Source organism: Schistocerca gregaria, chromosome 5, assembly GCF_023897955.1.
Source record: "Schistocerca gregaria isolate iqSchGreg1 chromosome 5, iqSchGreg1.2, whole genome shotgun sequence".
Lineage (NCBI taxonomy): Eukaryota > Metazoa > Arthropoda > Insecta > Orthoptera > Acrididae > Schistocerca > Schistocerca gregaria.
The window spans coordinates 576,003,513-576,019,534 of record NC_064924.1 but is presented as its reverse complement, the minus strand read 5'-3'; the positions used below and the strand labels follow the sequence as shown (position 1 = coordinate 576,019,534).

At 48.5% G+C, this 16,022-nt stretch overlaps 25 non-coding genes across 25 annotated transcripts; all 25 read left to right on the top strand.

The window, feature by feature from the left end:
* Positions 1 to 1,214: 1,214 nt before the first annotated feature.
* On the top strand, positions 1,215 to 1,288 carry Trnan-guu (transfer RNA asparagine (anticodon GUU)). Its single transcript has one exon. It is a non-coding gene; the product is annotated as a tRNA-Asn (tRNA).
* Positions 1,289 to 1,977: 689 nt separating this feature from the next.
* Trnat-cgu (transfer RNA threonine (anticodon CGU)) lies at positions 1,978 to 2,049 on the top strand. Its single transcript has one exon. It is a non-coding gene; the product is annotated as a tRNA-Thr (tRNA).
* Positions 2,050 to 2,366: 317 nt separating this feature from the next.
* Positions 2,367 to 2,441, top strand: Trnan-guu (transfer RNA asparagine (anticodon GUU)). Its single transcript has one exon. It is a non-coding gene; the product is annotated as a tRNA-Asn (tRNA).
* A 688-nt stretch (positions 2,442 to 3,129) lies between these two features.
* Positions 3,130 to 3,201, top strand: Trnat-cgu (transfer RNA threonine (anticodon CGU)). Its single transcript has one exon. It is a non-coding gene; the product is annotated as a tRNA-Thr (tRNA).
* A 318-nt stretch (positions 3,202 to 3,519) lies between these two features.
* On the top strand, positions 3,520 to 3,593 carry Trnan-guu (transfer RNA asparagine (anticodon GUU)). Its single transcript has one exon. It is a non-coding gene; the product is annotated as a tRNA-Asn (tRNA).
* A 983-nt stretch (positions 3,594 to 4,576) lies between these two features.
* Trnat-cgu (transfer RNA threonine (anticodon CGU)) lies at positions 4,577 to 4,648 on the top strand. The gene has a single exon. It is a non-coding gene; the product is annotated as a tRNA-Thr (tRNA).
* Positions 4,649 to 4,965: 317 nt separating this feature from the next.
* Trnan-guu (transfer RNA asparagine (anticodon GUU)) lies at positions 4,966 to 5,040 on the top strand. The gene has a single exon. It is a non-coding gene; the product is annotated as a tRNA-Asn (tRNA).
* A 1,233-nt stretch (positions 5,041 to 6,273) lies between these two features.
* Positions 6,274 to 6,345, top strand: Trnat-cgu (transfer RNA threonine (anticodon CGU)). Its single transcript has one exon. It is a non-coding gene; the product is annotated as a tRNA-Thr (tRNA).
* Positions 6,346 to 6,662: 317 nt separating this feature from the next.
* Trnan-guu (transfer RNA asparagine (anticodon GUU)) lies at positions 6,663 to 6,737 on the top strand. The gene has a single exon. It is a non-coding gene; the product is annotated as a tRNA-Asn (tRNA).
* Positions 6,738 to 7,425: 688 nt separating this feature from the next.
* Positions 7,426 to 7,497, top strand: Trnat-cgu (transfer RNA threonine (anticodon CGU)). The gene has a single exon. It is a non-coding gene; the product is annotated as a tRNA-Thr (tRNA).
* Positions 7,498 to 7,815: 318 nt separating this feature from the next.
* Trnan-guu (transfer RNA asparagine (anticodon GUU)) lies at positions 7,816 to 7,889 on the top strand. The gene has a single exon. It is a non-coding gene; the product is annotated as a tRNA-Asn (tRNA).
* Positions 7,890 to 8,578: 689 nt separating this feature from the next.
* Trnat-cgu (transfer RNA threonine (anticodon CGU)) lies at positions 8,579 to 8,650 on the top strand. The gene has a single exon. It is a non-coding gene; the product is annotated as a tRNA-Thr (tRNA).
* A 318-nt stretch (positions 8,651 to 8,968) lies between these two features.
* On the top strand, positions 8,969 to 9,042 carry Trnan-guu (transfer RNA asparagine (anticodon GUU)). Its single transcript has one exon. It is a non-coding gene; the product is annotated as a tRNA-Asn (tRNA).
* Positions 9,043 to 9,731: 689 nt separating this feature from the next.
* On the top strand, positions 9,732 to 9,803 carry Trnat-cgu (transfer RNA threonine (anticodon CGU)). Its single transcript has one exon. It is a non-coding gene; the product is annotated as a tRNA-Thr (tRNA).
* Positions 9,804 to 10,121: 318 nt separating this feature from the next.
* On the top strand, positions 10,122 to 10,195 carry Trnan-guu (transfer RNA asparagine (anticodon GUU)). The gene has a single exon. It is a non-coding gene; the product is annotated as a tRNA-Asn (tRNA).
* Positions 10,196 to 10,884: 689 nt separating this feature from the next.
* Trnat-cgu (transfer RNA threonine (anticodon CGU)) lies at positions 10,885 to 10,956 on the top strand. The gene has a single exon. It is a non-coding gene; the product is annotated as a tRNA-Thr (tRNA).
* A 318-nt stretch (positions 10,957 to 11,274) lies between these two features.
* Positions 11,275 to 11,348, top strand: Trnan-guu (transfer RNA asparagine (anticodon GUU)). Its single transcript has one exon. It is a non-coding gene; the product is annotated as a tRNA-Asn (tRNA).
* Positions 11,349 to 12,037: 689 nt separating this feature from the next.
* Trnat-cgu (transfer RNA threonine (anticodon CGU)) lies at positions 12,038 to 12,109 on the top strand. Its single transcript has one exon. It is a non-coding gene; the product is annotated as a tRNA-Thr (tRNA).
* Positions 12,110 to 12,427: 318 nt separating this feature from the next.
* Trnan-guu (transfer RNA asparagine (anticodon GUU)) lies at positions 12,428 to 12,501 on the top strand. Its single transcript has one exon. It is a non-coding gene; the product is annotated as a tRNA-Asn (tRNA).
* A 689-nt stretch (positions 12,502 to 13,190) lies between these two features.
* Positions 13,191 to 13,262, top strand: Trnat-cgu (transfer RNA threonine (anticodon CGU)). Its single transcript has one exon. It is a non-coding gene; the product is annotated as a tRNA-Thr (tRNA).
* Positions 13,263 to 13,580: 318 nt separating this feature from the next.
* Positions 13,581 to 13,654, top strand: Trnan-guu (transfer RNA asparagine (anticodon GUU)). Its single transcript has one exon. It is a non-coding gene; the product is annotated as a tRNA-Asn (tRNA).
* Positions 13,655 to 14,343: 689 nt separating this feature from the next.
* Positions 14,344 to 14,415, top strand: Trnat-cgu (transfer RNA threonine (anticodon CGU)). Its single transcript has one exon. It is a non-coding gene; the product is annotated as a tRNA-Thr (tRNA).
* A 318-nt stretch (positions 14,416 to 14,733) lies between these two features.
* Trnan-guu (transfer RNA asparagine (anticodon GUU)) lies at positions 14,734 to 14,807 on the top strand. The gene has a single exon. It is a non-coding gene; the product is annotated as a tRNA-Asn (tRNA).
* A 689-nt stretch (positions 14,808 to 15,496) lies between these two features.
* Trnat-cgu (transfer RNA threonine (anticodon CGU)) lies at positions 15,497 to 15,568 on the top strand. The gene has a single exon. It is a non-coding gene; the product is annotated as a tRNA-Thr (tRNA).
* A 318-nt stretch (positions 15,569 to 15,886) lies between these two features.
* Positions 15,887 to 15,960, top strand: Trnan-guu (transfer RNA asparagine (anticodon GUU)). The gene has a single exon. It is a non-coding gene; the product is annotated as a tRNA-Asn (tRNA).
* Positions 15,961 to 16,022: the final 62 nt, after the last annotated feature.

The following is a 16,022-nucleotide window of genomic DNA, read 5'->3' as shown; positions in this document are numbered from 1 at the left end:
CGACGAAAGCTGGCACTCATCCTTCGAACGTCACCTAACGCTATAACGCCTGCGGACTTTTTGACACCGGATGATGTACCCTTTCCTAACACGAAACGCAACGCAGTCAATTGGCTGAAAGCGGCAACGGTACATTACCTCTTCACGAAGGAAGAGAAAAGCCAAGAGGATTTTTGGATCTATCTGCTAACTGAGCATCACATGTTACTGAAGACTAGTAAATATAAAGAAACATACGCAAATTTTTTAATCAAGACCTTGATGTAATAGAATTAACAAGAAATATCTGCGGACACAGAAGACAAACGTAAGAGAGTGTTCACCACTACTAACTTACTTTACAATCGTGGAAAAAAAAAAAAAATATTTTAGTTTTTACCGGAATTGCCGTTCTTTGAGTTCAACGTTTATTAATTTATTTTTCAAGAAGCCATTATAAATAGTTGCTTCTCACCGAATATGGTTTGTTTTTTTTTAAGCATTTTCAGAGAGAAGAGGCAGTTTCGGAATGCCCTCTGACGTTTCTTTGTCAAGGAAGCCTATTTGCTTTAAGTGTGACAACAAAAAACAGCGATGAAGAAGGAAACAAACTGAACATAACTTCTGTTTCTACCTACTGAAGACTTCATTCTTTTTTCACATTATCAATAAGCCCAAAGAAGGGTTACATTACTTTCTCCACGATAAAGGGATTAACCTTGTCTCATCAGTTTATGGTTATATACATGGCGTGAGAAGCCGACGCCGATGAAGGCGAATTATGGAGAGCGCAAGGATGGGCTACAAGGGGTGATGGGAGGCCCAAAAAAAAAAAAAAAAAAAAAAAAAAAAAAAGGTGTGGTAGAGCACTGGTCTCGTAAACCAGGAGTCGTGAGTTCGAACCTCACAGAAGGCATCCATTTTTTTTAACTTTCCTGCAACGTGCGGAGCTACCTCGAGCAATGTCTATCACATGGCAGTACACTGAATGAAAGGGATGTTCTACAATCTATGACAAGTATTCTACTGGCCTAGGAGGTTTTCTGAATGCATAGGCAGAACAGTGGTTTGTATGCATTTTGTAGTATAATGTCATTCGTTTATGAGCGTCGCTACAGTGTGCATGCACGTTATCCATGTGAAGAGGCATAAGCAGATGCTACCATTCTGCGAGATTCCTGCAGAATGTGTACGAATTGCGTTGATATAGAGAGCACAAGTGAGCCAAAGTCAACCCCTCCGTGGCGCAATCGGCTAGCGCGTTCGGCTGTTATCCGAATGGTTGGTGGTTCGAGCCCACCCGGGGGCGAAATCGTTTTAACCGTCACCGAGGTGAGGACATACATCAACTTTGTTAGAGATACACAGCTGGTGTGGCAATTTGGCTGCGAAGGAGTGATGCCACAGATGCTTATACACATTCAGGCAAGTGGCACTGTAGGTAAAAACTTGGCCCTACACAGACGTTCTACTGTTTTCCTATTTATTCACCATGTGTGACACTGCAGTGGAGCGACGCCCACTACAAAAGACGTTTTATTTACATTCAATTTGAGCGTATACGTCGCGAGTGCCATATGACAGGGCCTGTCTGTCGATGTCGATTTGTATTTTGTGTCTCTTAAGTGTCGGTCTGCAGTAGGCCGCTGTTGGCCGAGCGACGTGCAGTCGCCTTACATGAAGCCCCATGGGCAACGCCAGTGCCACTGTGAACAACAGCAAACTGTAGCCAGAGAGAGGAGCCGAAAGGCGCATTTCGCAGTCGAGCCACGTTATCCCACAAGCTGTGCACTAGGACAAGAAATTGCAGACCGCAAACTTTTGGTGGCCTGACGGTCGTCGCCGATGGTAAGGGCGAAACAGTCGAGAGATTTGGAGAACGGCAATGTGGACACTCCCAGCAGCAGCAGTGCGCCAAATCAATTATCTGGTCGAGGGCTGCAAGATTCAGTGTGATGAAGTGAGAATTCGGGGATAGCTCGCAAATACAAAGCTGCCGCCTTCTTAGCTCAGTGGTAGAGCACTGGTCTCGTAAACCACGAGTAGTGAGTTCGAACCTCACAGAAGGCATCCATTTTTTTAACTTTCCTGCAACGTGCGGAGCTACCTCGAGCAATGTCTATCACATGGCAGTACACTAAATGAAAGGGATGTTCTACAACCTATGACAAGTATTCTACTGGCCTAGGAGGTTTTCTGAATGCATAGGCAGAACAGTGGTTTGTATGCATTTTGTAGTATAATGTCATTCGTTTATGAGCGTCGCTGCAGTGTGCATGCACGTTATCCATGTGAAGAGGCATAAGCAGATGCTACCATTCTGCGAGATTCCTGCAGAATGTGTACGGATTGCGTTGATATAGAGAGCACAAGAGAGCCAAAGTCAACGCCTCCGTGGCGCAATCGGCTAGCGCGTTCGGCTGTTAACCGAATGGTTGGTGGTTCGAGCCCACCCGGGGCGAAATCGTTTTAACCGTCACCGAGGTGAGGACATACATCAACTTTGTTAGAGATACACAGCTGGTGTGGCAATTTGGCTGCGAAGGAGTGATGCCACAGATGCTTATACACATTCAGGCAAGTGGCACTGTAGGTAAAAACTTGGCCCTACACAGACGTTCTACTGTTTTCCTATTTATTCACCATGTGTGACACTGCAGTGGAGCGACGCCCACTACAAAAGACGTTTTATTTACATTCAATTTGAGCGTATACGTCGCGAGTGCCATATGACAGGGCCTGTCTGTCGATGTCGATTTGTATTTTGTGTCTCTTAAGTGTCGGTCTGCAGTAGGCCGCTGTTGGCCGAGCGACGTGCAGTCGCCTTACATGAAGCCCCATGGGCAACGCCAGTGCCACTGTGAACAACAGCAAACTGTAGCCAGAGAGAGGAGCCGAAAGGCGCATTTCGCAGTCGAGCCACGTTATCCCACAAGCTGTGCACTAGGACAAGAAATTGCAGACCGCAAACTTTTGGTGGCCTGACGGTCGTCGCCGATCGTAAGGGCGAAACAGTCGAGAGATTTGGAGAACGGCAATGTGGACACTCCCAGCAGCAGCAGTGCGCCAAATCAATTATCTGGTCGAGGGCTGCAAGATTCAGTGTGGTGAAGTGAGAATTCGGGGATAGTTCGCAAATACAAAGCTGCCGCCTTCTTAGCTCAGTGGTAGAGCACTGGTCTCGTAAACCACGAGTAGTGAGTTCGAACCTCACAGAAGGCATCAATTTTTTTAACTTTCCTGCAACGTGCGGAGCTACCTCGAGCAATGTCTATCACATGGCAGTACACTAAATGAAAGGGATGTTCTACAACCTATGACAAGTATTCTACTGGCCTAGGAGGTTTTCTGAATGCATAGGCAGAACAGTGGTTTGTATGCATTTTGTAGTATAATGTCATTCGTTTATGAGCGTCGCTACAGTGTGCATGCACGTTATCCATGTGAAGAGGCATAAGCAGATGCTAGCATTCTGCGAGATTCCTGCAGAATGTGTACGGATTGCGTTGATATAGAGAGCACAAGAGAGCCAAAGTCAACGCCTCCGTGGCGCAATCGGCCAGCGCGTTCGGCTGTTAACCGAATGGTTGGTGGTTCGAGCCCACCCGGGGGCGAAATCGTTTTAACCGTCACCGAGGTGATGACATACATCAACTTTGTTAGAGATACACAGCTGGTGTGGCAATTTGGCTGCGAAGGAGTGATGCCACAGATGCTTATACACATTCAGGCAGGTGGCACTGTAGGTAAAAACATGGCCCTACACAGACGTTCTACTGTTTTCCTATTTATTCACCATGTGTGACACTGCAGTGGAGCGACGCCCACTACAAAAGACGTTTTATTTACATTCAATTTGAGCGTATACGTCGCGAGTGCCATATGACAGGGCCTGTCTGTCGATGTCGATTTGTATTTTGTGTCTCTTAAGTGTCGGTCTGCAGTAGGCCGCTGTTGGCCGAGCGACGTGCAGTGGCAATTTGGCTGCGAAGGAGTGATGCCACAGATGCTTATACACATTCAGGCAGGTGGCACTGTAGGTAAAAACATGGCCCTACACAGACGTTCTACTGTTTTCCTATTTATTCCCCATGTGTGACACTGCAGTGGAGCGACGCACACTACAAAAGACGTTTTATTTACATTCAATTTGAGCGTATACGTCGCGAGTGCCATATGACAGGGCCTGTCTGTCGATGTCGATTTGTATTTTGTGTCTCTTAAGTGTCGGTCTGCAGTAGGCCGCTGTTGGCCGAGCGACGTGCAGTCGCCTTACATGAAGCCCCATGGGCAACGCCAGTGCCACTGTGAACAACAGCAAACTGTAGCCAGAGAGAGGAGCCGAAAGGCGCATTTCGCAGTCGAGCCACGTTATCCCACAAGCTGTGCACTAGGACAAGAAATTGCAGACCGCAAACTTTTGGTGGCCTGACGGTCGTCGCCGATCGTAAGGGCGAAACAGTCGAGAGATTTGGAGAACGGCAATGTGGACACTCCCAGCAGCAGCAGTGCGCCAAATCAATTATCTGGTCGAGGGCTGCAAGATTCAGTGTGATGAAGTGAGAATTCGGGGATAGCTCGCAAATACAAAGCTGCCGCCTTCTTAGCTCAGTGGTAGAGCTCTGGTCTCGTAAACCACGAGTAGTGAGTTCGAACCTCACAGAAGGCATCAATTTTTTTAACTTTCCTGCAACGTGCGGAGCTACCTCGAGCAATGTCTATCACATGGCAGTACACTAAATGAAAGGGATGTTCTACAACCTATGACAAGTATTCTACTGGCCTAGGAGGTTTTCTGAATGCATAGGCAGAACAGTGGTTTGTATGCATTTTGTAGTATAATGTCATTCGTTTATGAGCGTCGCTACAGTGTGCATGCACGTTATCCATGTGAAGAGGCATAAGCAGATGCTACCATTCTGCGAGATTCCTGCAGAATGTGTACGGATTGCGTTGATATAGAGAGCACAAGAGAGCCAAAGTCAACGCCTCCGTGGCGCAATCGGCTAGCGCGTTCGGCTGTTAACCGAATGGTTGGTGGTTCGAGCCCACCCGGGGCGAAATCGTTTTAACCGTCACCGAGGTGAGGACATACATCAACTTTGTTAGAGATACACAGCTGGTGTGGCAATTTGGCTGCGAAGGAGTGATGCCACAGATGATTATACACATTCAGGCAAGTGGCACTGTAGGTAAAAACTTGGCCCTACACAGACGTTCTACTGTTTTCCTATTTATTCACCATGTGTGACACTGCAGTGGAGCGACGCCCACTACAAAAGACGTTTTATTTACATTCAATTTGAGCGTATACGTCGCGAGTGCCATATGACAGGGCCTGTCTCTCGATGTCGATTTGTATTTTGTGTCTCTTAAGTGTCGGTCTGCAGTAGGCCGCTGTTGGCCGAGCGACGTGCAGTGGCAATTTGGCTGCGAAGGAGTGATGCCACAGATGCTTATACACATTCAGGCAGGTGGCACTGTAGGTAAAAACATGGCCCTACACAGACGTTCTACTGTTTTCCTATTTATTCACCATGTGTGACACTGCAGTGGAGCGACGCCCACTACAAAAGACGTTTTATTTACATTCAATTTGAGCGTATACGTCGCGAGTGCCATATGACAGGGCCTGTCTCTCGATGTCGATTTGTATTTTGTGTCTCTTAAGTGTCGGTCTGCAGTAGGCCGCTGTTGGCCGAGAGACGTGCAGTCGCAGGTGCAGGTGGCACTGTAGGTAAAAACATGGCCCTACACAGACGTTCTACTGTTTTCCTATTTATTCACCATGTGTGACACTGCAGTGGAGCGACGCCCACTACAAAAGACGTTTTATTTACATTCAATTTGAGCGTATACGTCGCGAGTGCCATATGACAGGGCCTGTCTCTCGATGTCGATTTGTATTTTGTGTCTCTTAAGTGTCGGTCTGCAGTAGGCCGCTGTTGGCCGAGAGACGTGCAGTCGCCTTACATGAAGCCCCATGGGCAACGCCAGTGCCACTGTGAACAACAGCAAACTGTAGCCAGAGAGTGGAGCCGAAAGGCGCATTTCGCAGTCGAGCCACGTTATCCCACAAGCTGTGCACTAGGACAAGAAATTGCAGACCGCAAACTTTTGGTGGCCTGACGGTCGTCGCCGATCGTAAGGGCGAAACAGTCGAGAGATTTGGAGAACGGCAATGTGGACACTCCCAGCAGCAGCAGTGCGCCAAATCAATTATCTGGTCGAGGGCTGCAAGATTCAGTGTGATGAAGTGAGAATTCGGGGATAGCTCGCAAATTCAAAGCTGCCCCCTTCTCAGCTCAGTGGTAGAGCACTGGTCTCGTAAACCAGGAGTCGTGAGTTCGAACCTCACAGAAGGGATCCATTTATTTAACTTTCCTGCAACGTGCGGAGCTACCTCGAGCAATATCTATCACATGGCAGTACACTGAATGAAAGGGATGTTCTACAACCTATGTCAAGTATTCTACTGGCCTAGGATGTTTTCTGAATGCATAGGCAGAACAGTGGTTTGTATGCATTTTGTAGTATAATGTCATTCGTTTATGAGCGTCGCTACAGTGTGCATGCACGTTATCCATGTGAAGAGGCATAAGCAGATGCTACCATTCTGCGAGATTCCTGCAGAATGTGTACGGATTGCGTTGATATAGAGAGCACAAGAGAGCCAAAGTCAACGCCTCCGTGGCGCAATCGGCTAGCGCGTTCGGCTGTTAACCGAATGGTTGGTGGTTCGAGCCCACCCGGGGCGAAATCGTTTTAACCGTCACCGAGGTGAGGACATACATAAACTTTGTTAGAGATACACAGCTAGTGTGGCAATTTGGCTGCGAAGGAGTGATGCCACAGATGCTTATACACATTCAGGCAGGTGGCACTGTAGGTAAAAACATGGCCCTACACAGACGTTGTACTGTTTTCCTATTTATTCACCATGTGTGACATTGCAGTGGAGCGACGCCCACTACAAAAGACGTTTTATTTAAATTCAATTTGAGCGTATACGTCGCGAGTGCCATATGACAGGGCCTGTCTCTCGATGTCGATTTGTATTTTGTGTCTCTTAAGTGTCGGTCTGCAGTAGGCCGCTGTTGGCCGAGCGACGTGCAGTCGCCTTACATGAAGCCCCATGGGCAACGCCAGTGCCACTGTGAACAACAGCAAACTGTAGCCAGAGAGTGGAGCCGAAAGGCGCATTTCGCAGTCGAGCCACGTTATCCCACAAGCTGTGCACTAGGACAAGAAATTGCAGACCGCAAACTTTTGGTGGCCTGACGGTCGTCGCCGATCGTAAGGGCGAAACAGTCGAGAGATTTGGAGAACGGAAATGTGGACACTCCCAGCAGCAGCAGTGCGCCAAATCAATTATCTGGTCGAGGGCTGCAAGATTCAGTGTGATGAAGTGAGAATTCGGGGATAGCTCGCCAATTTAAGGCTGCCGCCTTCTTAGCTCAGTGGTAGAGCACTGGTCTCGTAAACCAGGAGTCGTGAGTTCGAACCTCACAGAAGGCATCCATTTATTTAACTTTCCTGCAACGTGCGGAGCTACCTCGAGCAATATCTCTCACATGGCAGTACACTGAATGAAAGGGATGTTCTACAACCTATGTCAAGTATTCTACTGGCCTAGGAGGTTTTCTGAATGCATAGGCAGAACAGTGGTTTGTATGCATTTTGTAGTATAATGTCATTCGTTTATGAGCGTCGCTACAGTGTGCATGCACGTTATCCATGTGAAGAGGCATAAGCAGATGCTACCATTCTGCGAGATTCCTGCAGAATGTGTACGAATTGCGTTGATATACAGAGCACAAGTGAGCCAAAGTCAACGCCTCCGTGGCGCAATCGGCTAGCGCGTTCGGCTGTTAACCGAAAGGTTGGTGGTTCGAGCCCACCTGGGGGCGAAATCGTTTTAACCGTCACCGAGGTGAGGACATACATAAACTTTGTTAGAGATACACAGCTAGTGTGGCAATTTGGCTGCGAAGGAGTGATGCCACAGATGCTTATACACATTCAGGCAGGTGGCACTGTAGGTAAAAACATGGCCCTACACAGACGTTGTACTGTTTTCCTATTTATTCACCATGTGTGACACTGCAGTGGAGCGACGCCCACTACAAAAGACGTTTTATTTACATTCAATTTGAGCGTATACGTCGCGAGTGCCATATGACAGGGCCTGTCTCTCGATGTCGATTTGTATTTTGTGTCTCTTAAGTGTCGGTCTGCAGTAGGCCGCTGTTGGCCGAGCGACGTGCAGTCGCCTTACATGAAGCCCCATGGGCAACGCCAGTGCCACTGTGAACAACAGCAAACTGTAGCCAGAGAGTGGAGCCGAAAGGCGCATTTCGCAGTCGAGCCACGTTATCCCACAAGCTGTGCACTAGGACAAGAAATTGCAGACCGCAAACGTTTGGTGGCCTGACGGTCGTCGCCGATCGTAAGGGCGAAACAGTCGAGAGATTTGGAGAACGGCAATGTGGACACTCCCAGCAGCAGCAGTGCGCCAAATCAATTATCTGGTCGAGGGCTGCAAGATTCAGTGTGATGAAGTGAGAATTCGGGGATAGCTCGCAAATTCAAAGCTGCCGCCTTCTTAGCTCAGTCGTAGAGCACTGGTCTCGTAAACCAGGAGTCGTGAGTTCGAACCTCACAGAAGGCATTCATTTTTTTAACTTTCCTGCAACATGCGGAGCTACCTCGAGCAATATCTATCACATGGCAGTACACTGAATGAAAGGGATGTTCTACAACCTATGTCAAGTATTCTACTGGCCTAGGAGGTTTTCTGAATGCATAGGCAGAACAGTGGTTTGTATGCATTTTGTAGTATAATGTCATTCGTTTATGAGCGTCGCTACAGTGTGCATGCACGTTATCCATGTGAAGAGGCATAAGCAGATGCTACCATTCTGCGAGATTCCTGCAGAATGTGTACGAATTGCGTTGATATAGAGAGCACAAGTAAGCCAAAGTCAACGCCTCCGTGGCGCAATCGGCTAGCGCGTTCGGCTGTTAACCGAAAGGTTGGTGGTTCGAGCCCACCCGGGGGCGAAATCGTTTTAACCGTCACCGAGGTGAGGACATACATCAACTTTGTTAGAGATACACAGCTAGTGTGGCAATTTGGCTGCGAAGGAGTGATGCCACAGATGCTTATACACATTCAGGCAGGTGGCACTGTAGGTAAAAACATGGCCCTACACAGACGTTGTACTGTTTTCCTATTTATTCACCATGTGTGACACTGCAGTGGAGCGACGCCCACTACAAAAGACGTTTTATTTACATTCAATTTGAGCGTATACGTCGCGAGTGCCATATGACAGGGCCTGTCTCTCGATGTCGATTTGTATTTTGTGTCTCTTAAGTGTCGGTCTGCAGTAGGCCGCTGTTGGCCGAGCGACGTGCAGTCGCCTTACATGAAGCCCCATGGGCAACGCCAGTGCCACTGTGAACAACAGCAAACTGTAGCCAGAGAGTGGAGCCGAAAGGCGCATTTCGCAGTCGAGCCACGTTATCCCACAAGCTGTGCACTAGGACAAGAAATTGCAGACCGCAAACTTTTGGTGGCCTGACGGTCGTCGCCGATCGTAAGGGCGAAACAGTCGAGAGATTTGGAGAACGGCAATGTGGACACTCCCAGCAGCAGCAGTGCGCCAAATCAATTATCTGGTCGAGGGCTGCAAGATTCAGTGTGATGAAGTGAGAATTCGGGGATAGCTCGCAAATTCAAGGCTGCCGCCTTCTTAGCTCAGTGGTAGAGCACTGGTCTCGTAAACCAGGAGTCGTGAGTTCGAACCTCACAGAAGGCATCCATTTATTTAACTTTCCTGCAACGTGCGGAGCTACCTCGAGCAATATCTATCACATGGCAGTACACTGAATGAAAGGGATGTTCTACAACCTATGTCAAGTATTCTACTGGCCTAGGAGGTTTTCTGAATGCATAGGCAGAACAGTGGTTTGTATGCATTTTGTAGTATAATGTCATTCGTTTATGAGCGTCGCTACAGTGTGCATGCACGTTATCCATGTGAAGAGGCATAAGCAGATGCTACCATTCTGCGAGATTCCTGCAGAATGTGTACGAATTGCGTTGATATACAGAGCACAAGAGAGCAAAAGTCAACGCCTCCGTGGCGCAATCGGCTAGCGCGTTCGACTGTTAACCGAAAGGTTGGTGGTTCGAGCCCACCTGGGGGCGAAATCGTTTTAACCGTCACCGAGGTGAGGACATACATAAACTTTGTTAGAGATACACAGCTAGTGTGGCAATTTGGCTGCGAAGGAGTGATGCCACAGATGCTTATACACATTCAGGCATGTGGCACTGTAGGTAAAAACATGGCCCTACACAGACGTTGTACTGTTTTCCTATTTATTCACCATGTGTGACACTGCAGTGGAGCGACGCCCACTACAAAAGACGTTTTATTTACATTCAATGTGAGCGTATACGTCGCGAGTGCCATATGACAGGGCCTGTCTCTCGATGTCGATTTGTATTTTGTGTCTCTTAAGTGTCGGTCTGCAGTAGGCCGCTGTTGGCCGAGCGACGTGCAGTCGCCTTACATGAAGCCCCATGGGCAACGCCAGTGCCACTGTGAACAACAGCAAACTGTAGCCAGAGAGTGGAGCCGAAAGGCGCATTTCGCAGTCGAGCCACGTTATCCCACAAGCTGTGCACTAGGACAAGAAATTGCAGACCGCAAACGTTTGGTGGCCTGACGGTCGTCGCCGATCGTAAGGGCGAAACAGTCGAGAGATTTGGAGAACGGCAATGTGGACACTCCCAGCAGCAGCAGTGCGCCAAATCAATTATCTGGTCGAGGGCTGCAAGATTCAGTGTGATGAAGTGAGAATTCGGGGATAGCTCGCAAATTCAAAGCTGCCGCCTTCTTAGCTCAGTCGTAGAGCACTGGTCTCGTAAACCAGGAGTCGTGAGTTCGAACCTCACAGAGGGCATTCATTTTTTTAACTTTCCTGCAACATGCGGAGCTACCTCAAGCAATATCTATCACATGGCAGTACACTGAATGAAAGGGATGTTCTACAACCTATGTCAAGTATTCTACTGGCCTAGGAGGTTTTCTGAATGCATAGGCAGAACAGTGGTTTGTATGCATTTTGTAGTATAATGTCATTCGTTTATGAGCGTCGCTACAGTGTGCATGCACGTTATCCATGTTAAGAGGCATAAGCAGATGCTACCATTCTGCGAGATTCCTGCAGAATGTGTACGAATTGCGTTGATATACAGAGCACAAGAGAGCCAAAGTCAACGCCTCCGTGGCGCAATCGGCTAGCGCGTTCGGCTGTTAACCGAATGGTTGGTGGTTCGAGCCCACCTGGGGGCGAAATCGTTTTAACCGTCACCGAGGTGAGGACATACATAAACTTTGTTAGAGATACACAGCTAGTGTGGCAATTTGGCTGCGAAGGAGTGATGCCACAGATGCTTATACACATTCAGGCAGGTGGCACTGTAGGTAAAAACATGGCCCTACACAGACGTTGTACTGTTTTCCTATTTATTCACCATGTGTGACACTGCAGTGGAGCGACGCCCACTACAAAAGACGTTTTATTTACATTCAATTTGAGCGTATACGTCGCGAGTGCCATATGACAGGGCCTGTCTCTCGATGTCGATTTGTATTTTGTGTCTCTTAAGTGTCGGTCTGCAGTAGGCCGCTGTTGGCCGAGCGACGTGCAGTCGCCTTACATGAAGCCCCATGGGCAACGCCAGTGCCACTGTGAACAACAGCAAACTGTAGCCAGAGAGTGGAGCCGAAAGGCGCATTTCGCAGTCGAGCCACGTTATCCCACAAGCTGTGCACTAGGACAAGAAATTGCAGACCGCAAACGTTTGGTGGCCTGACGGTCGTCGCCGATCGTAAGGGCGAAACAGTCGAGAGATTTGGAGAACGGCAATGTGGACACTCCCAGCAGCAGCAGTGCGCCAAATCAATTATCTGGTCGAGGGCTGCAAGATTCAGTGTGATGAAGTGAGAATTCGGGGATAGCTCGCAAATTCAAAGCTGCCGCCTTCTTAGCTCAGTCGTAGAGCACTGGTCTCGTAAACCAGGAGTCGTGAGTTCGAACCTCACAGAAGGCATTCATTTTTTTAACTTTCCTGCAACATGCGGAGCTACCTCGAGCAATATCTATCACATGGCAGTACACTGAATGAAAGGGATGTTCTACAACCTATGTCAAGTATTCTACTGGCCTAGGAGGTTTTCTGAATGCATAGGCAGAACAGTGGTTTGTATGCATTTTGTAGTATAATGTCATTCGTTTATGAGCGTCGCTACAGTGTGCATGCACGTTATCCATGTGAAGAGGCATAAGCAGATGCTACCATTCTGCGAGATTCCTGCAGAATGTGTACGAATTGCGTTGATATAGAGAGCACAAGTAAACCAAAGTCAACGCCTCCGTGGCGCAATCGGCTAGCGCGTTCGGCTGTTAACCGAAAGGTTGGTGGTTCGAGCCCACCCGGGGGCGAAATCGTTTTAACCGTCACCGAGGTGAGGACATACATCAACTTTGTTAGAGATACACAGCTAGTGTGGCAATTTGGCTGCGAAGGAGTGATGCCACAGATGCTTATACACATTCAGGCAGGTGGCACTGTAGGTAAAAACATGGCCCTACACAGACGTTGTACTGTTTTCCTATTTATTCACCATGTGTGACACTGCAGTGGAGCGACGCCCACTACAAAAGACGTTTTATTTACATTCAATTTGAGCGTATACGTCGCGAGTGCCATATGACAGGGCCTGTCTCTCGATGTCGATTTGTATTTTGTGTCTCTTAAGTGTCGGTCTGCAGTAGGCCGCTGTTGGCCGAGCGACGTGCAGTCGCCTTACATGAAGCCCCATGGGCAACGCCAGTGCCACTGTGAACAACAGCAAACTGTAGCCAGAGAGTGGAGCCGAAAGGCGCATTTCGCAGTCGAGCCACGTTATCCCACAAGCTGTGCACTAGGACAAGAAATTGCAGACCGCAAACTTTTGGTGGCCTGACGGTCGTCGCCGATCGTAAGGGCGAAACAGTCGAGAGATTTGGAGAACGGCAATGTGGACACTCCCAGCAGCAGCAGTGCGCCAAATCAATTATCTGGTCGAGGGCTGCAAGATTCAGTGTGATGAAGTGAGAATTCGGGGATAGCTCGCCAATTCAAGGCTGCCGCCTTCTTAGCTCAGTGGTAGAGCACTGGTCTCGTAAACCAGGAGTCGTGAGTTCGAACCTCACAGAAGGCATCCATTTATTTAACTTTCCTGCAACGTGCGGAGCTACCTCGAGCAATATCTATCACATGGCAGTACACTGAATGAAAGGGATGTTCTACAACCTATGTCAAGTATTCTACTGGCCTAGGAGGTTTTCTGAATGCATAGGCAGAACAGTGGTTTGTATGCATTTTGTAGTATAATGTCATTCGTTTATGAGCGTCGCTACAGTGTGCATGCACGTTATCCATGTGAAGAGGCATAAGCAGATGCTACCATTCTGCGAGATTCCTGCAGAATGTGTACGAATTGCGTTGATATACAGAGCACAAGAGAGCAAAAGTCAACGCCTCCGTGGCGCAATCGGCTAGCGCGTTCGGCTGTTAACCGAAAGGTTGGTGGTTCGAGCCCACCTGGGGGCGAAATCGTTTTAACCGTCACCGAGGTGAGGACATACATAAACTTTGTTAGAGATACACAGCTAGTGTGGCAATTTGGCTGCGAAGGAGTGATGCCACAGATGCTTATACACATTCAGGCAGGTGGCACTGTAGGTAAAAACATGGCCCTACACAGACGTTGTACTGTTTTCCTATTTATTCACCATGTGTGACACTGCAGTGGAGCGACGCCCACTACAAAAGACGTTTTATTTACATTCAATGTGAGCGTATACGTCGCGAGTGCCATATGACAGGGCCTGTCTCTCGATGTCGATTTGTATTTTGTGTCTCTTAAGTGTCGGTCTGCAGTAGGCCGCTGTTGGCCGAGCGACGTGCAGTCGCCTTACATGAAGCCCCATGGGCAACGCCAGTGCCACTGTGAACAACAGCAAACTGTAGCCAGAGAGTGGAGCCGAAAGGCGCATTTCGCAGTCGAGCCACGTTATCCCACAAGCTGTGCACTAGGACAAGAAATTGCAGACCGCAAACGTTTGGTGGCCTGACGGTCGTCGCCGATCGTAAGGGCGAAACAGTCGAGAGATTTGGAGAACGGCAATGTGGACACTCCCAGCAGCAGCAGTGCGCCAAATCAATTATCTGGTCGAGGGCTGCAAGATTCAGTGTGATGAAGTGAGAATTCGGGGATAGCTCGCAAATTCAAAGCTGCCGCCTTCTTAGCTCAGTCGTAGAGCACTGGTCTCGTAAACCAGGAGTCGTGAGTTCGAACCTCACAGAGGGCATTCATTTTTTTAACTTTCCTGCAACATGCGGAGCTACCTCAAGCAATATCTATCACATGGCAGTACACTGAATGAAAGGGATGTTCTACAACCTATGTCAAGTATTCTACTGGCCTAGGAGGTTTTCTGAATGCATAGGCAGAACAGTGGTTTGTATGCATTTTGTAGTATAATGTCATTCGTTTATGAGCGTCGCTACAGTGTGCATGCACGTTATCCATGTTAAGAGGCATAAGCAGATGCTACCATTCTGCGAGATTCCTGCAGAATGTGTACGAATTGCGTTGATATACAGAGCACAAGAGAGCCAAAGTCAACGCCTCCGTGGCGCAATCGGCTAGCGCGTTCGGCTGTTAACCGAATGGTTGGTGGTTCGAGCCCACCTGGGGGCGAAATCGTTTTAACCGTCACCGAGGTGAGGACATACATAAACTTTGTTAGAGATACACAGCTAGTGTGGCAATTTGGCTGCGAAGGAGTGATGCCACAGATGCTTATACACATTCAGGCAGGTGGCACTGTAGGTAAAAACATGGCCCTACACAGACGTTGTACTGTTTTCCTATTTATTCACCATGTGTGACACTGCAGTGGAGCGACGCCCACTACAAAAGACGTTTTATTTACATTCAATTTGAGCGTATACGTCGCGAGTGCCATATGACAGGGCCTGTCTCTCGATGTCGATTTGTATTTTGTGTCTCTTAAGTGTCGGTCTGCAGTAGGCCGCTGTTGGCCGAGCGACGTGCAGTCGCCTTACATGAAGCCCCATGGGCAACGCCAGTGCCACTGTGAACAACAGCAAACTGTAGCCAGAGAGTGGAGCCGAAAGGCGCATTTCGCAGTCGAGCCACGTTATCCCACAAGCTGTGCACTAGGACAAGAAATTGCAGACCGCAAACTTTTGGTGGCCTGACGGTCGTCGCCGATCGTAAGGGCGAAACAGTCGAGAGATTTGGAGAACGGCAATGTGGACACTCCCAGCAGCAGCAGTGCGCCAAATCAATTATCTGGTCGAGGGCTGCAAGATTCAGTGTGATGAAGTGAGAATTCGGGGATAGCTCGCAAATTCAAAGCTGCCGCCTTCTTAGCTCAGGGGTAGAGCACTGGTCTCGTAAACCAGGAGTCGTGAGTTCGAACCTCACAGAAGGCATCCATTTATTTAACTTTCCTGCAACGTGTGGAGCTACCTCGAGCAATATCTATCACATGGCAGTACACTGAATGAAAGGGATGTTCTACAACCTATGTCAAGTATTCTACTGGCCTAGGAGGTTTTCTGAATGCATAGGCAGAACAGTGGTTTGTATGCATTTTGTAGTATAATGTCATTCGTTTATGAGCGTCGCTACAGTGTGCATGCACGTTATCCATGTGAAGAGGCATAAGCAGATGCTACCATTCTGCGAGATTCCTGCAGAATGTGTACGAATTGCGTTGATATAGAGAGCACAAGTGAGCCAAAGTCAACGCCTCCGTGGCGCAATCGGCTAGCACGTTCGGCTGTTAACCGAAAGGTTGGTGGTTCGAGCCCACCCGGGGGCGAAATCGTTTTAACCGTCACCGAGGTGAGGACATACATAAACTTTGTTAGAGATACACAGCTA